Source organism: Lepidochelys kempii, chromosome 5 (genome assembly GCF_965140265.1).
Source record: "Lepidochelys kempii isolate rLepKem1 chromosome 5, rLepKem1.hap2, whole genome shotgun sequence".
NCBI classification, from domain to species: Eukaryota; Metazoa; Chordata; order Testudines; family Cheloniidae; genus Lepidochelys; species Lepidochelys kempii.
In genome coordinates this window covers 58154722-58157126 of record NC_133260.1, presented here as the reverse complement: position 1 = coordinate 58157126, position 2405 = coordinate 58154722, and the positions used below count along the sequence as shown (strand labels likewise).

Here is a 2405-nt window from a genome sequence, read left to right as displayed (position 1 = left end):
TAGCACTGAAATCAACATCGCCGTTTCGAATTAGGGTTAGTGTGGACGCAATTCTAAGGTATTGGCCTCCGGGAGCTATCCCACAGTGCACCATTGTGACCGCTCTGGACAGCACTCTGAACGCAGATGCACTGGCCAGGTGTACAGGAAAAGCCCCGGGAACTTTTGAATCTCATTTCCTGTTTGGCCAGGCGAGCTCATCAGCACAGGTGACCATGCAGTCCCAGAATTGAAAAAGAGCTCCAGCATGGACTGAACGGGAGGTACTCAATCTGATCGCTGTATGGGGAGAGGAATCTGTGCTATCAGAACTATGTTCCAAAAGATGAAATGCCAAAACGTTTCAAAAAATCTCAGAGGCCAAGAGGGACAGAGGTTACATCAGAGACGCAACACAGTGTTGCGTGAAACTAAAGGAGCTCAGACAAGCGTACCAGAAAACCAAAAGATCAAACGGATGCTCCAGGACAGAGCCCCAGACATGCTGCTTCTACACTGAGCTGCATGCAATTCTAGGGTGGGCTGCCACCACTACCCCACCCCTGTCCGTGGACTTTGATGATGTGGTACTCTCTGCCATGGCTGAGGATTTTGCAGACGGGGAAGATGAGGAGGACAACGACGACGAGCTTGGGGAGAGCACCCAGCACACCGTTCTCCCCGACAGCCAGTATCTTTTTATCACCCTGACTGAAATACCCTCCCAACCCAATGAAGCCAGAGAAGGGACCTCTGGTGAGTGTACCTTTATTAAATATAATACACATTATAAAAGCAAGTGTTTAATGATTAAGTAGCCCTGAGGACTTGGGATGCATTTGTGGCCAGTACAGGTATTGGAAAAGTCTGTTAACGTGTCTGGGGATGGAGCGGAAATCCTCCAGAGACATCTCCATGAAGCTCTCCTGAAGGTACTCTAAAAGCCTTTGCAGAAGGTTTCTGGGGAGAGCAGCCTTATTCCGTCCTCCATGATAGGATACTTTACCATGCCATGCTAGTAGCAAGCAATCTGGTATCATTGCATGACAAAGCCTGCCAGCGTATGGTCCCGGTGTTTGCTGGCATTCAAGCAACATCCGTTTTTTATCTCTCTGTGTCATCCTCAGGAGAGTGATATCATTCATGGTAACCTGGTTGAAATAGGGGAATTTGATTAAGGGGACTTTCAGAGGTGCCCGTTCCTACTGGGCTGTTTGCCTGTGGCTGAAAAGAAATCCTCCCCGCAATTAGCCACGTGGTGGGAGGGGTGGCCATTGGCGCTGAGATGTTTGCGTTTGGCTAGCAGGGATCTTCCCTGATACCAGCCAGGCTGGGGGCGGGGGAGGGGAAAAGCAATTGGATGAGGGGAGGGGGTTAGTTTGGATTCTGCTGCTGCATGTTAACAGGAAAACTGCAGCACTAAATGGCCAACTCAACAGGCTTTGCTTGGTATGGGAAAGGAGGGGACTGCTGTTATGAAGGTTGCAGAAGACGAAAGGCTATGGCTTACCATGGCTGCCTGCAAGCTGAATTCTGTTGCCCGGCCCTGCATGTGTGATCTCTAACACCAAAGCCGCAGGCACTCAATATAAGATGCAAAATGCAAACTTGTACCAAAATCACATGAGCTATGTGAATAGTATTGTTCACCGTGAAAGAGTATAGTCATTGTTCTGTAAAATGTATCTTTTTAATACTTCACTCCCTTTTTTTCCTCCAGCAGCTGCAAATGTTTCAAGCCTCCCTCCTCCGTCCCAAAGGCTATCGCAGATAAGGCGGCGAAAAAAACGCACGCGCGATGAAATGTTCTCTGAGCTCATGCAGTCATCCGGCACTGACAGAGCTGTGTGGAGGGACACAACAGCATAATACAGGATGGTGGTCAATGAACGTGAGGAGAGGTGGTGGCAGGAAGATCAGAGGAGGCATGAAGAAACGTTGGGGCTACTGCGGGAGCAAACGGACATGCTCCGGTGTCTGGTGGAGGTTTATGAATGGCAGCAGGATCACAGACTGCTGCTACAGCCCCTGTTTAACCGCCCTCCCTCCTCCCCAAGTTCCATAGCCTCCTCACCCAGACGCCCAAGAACACGGGGTGGGAGGCTCCAGGTACCCAACCACTCCACCCCAGTGGACAGCCCAAGCAACAGAAGGCTGACATTCAACAGGTTTTAAAGTGGCCTTTTCTTCCCTCCTACCCTCTTCCCACATCCCACACGGGCTACCTTGTGAGTTATCTCCCTATTTTTATAATCAATTAATAAAGAATACATGTTTTTTAAATGATAGTGACTTTATTTCCTTTGCAAGCAAGCTGTGATCGAAGGCGGGAGGGCGGGTGGTTTACAGGGAATTAAAGTCAAACAAGGGGACGGGTTTTCATCAAGGAGAAACAAACAGAAGTATCACACAGTACCCTGGCCAGT

General features: G+C 49.4%; 1 pseudogene; it reads left to right on the top strand.

The window, feature by feature from the left end:
- Positions 1-215: 215 nt before the first annotated feature.
- On the top strand, positions 216-2154 carry LOC140912058 (uncharacterized; annotated as a pseudogene).
- Positions 2155-2405: the final 251 nt, after the last annotated feature.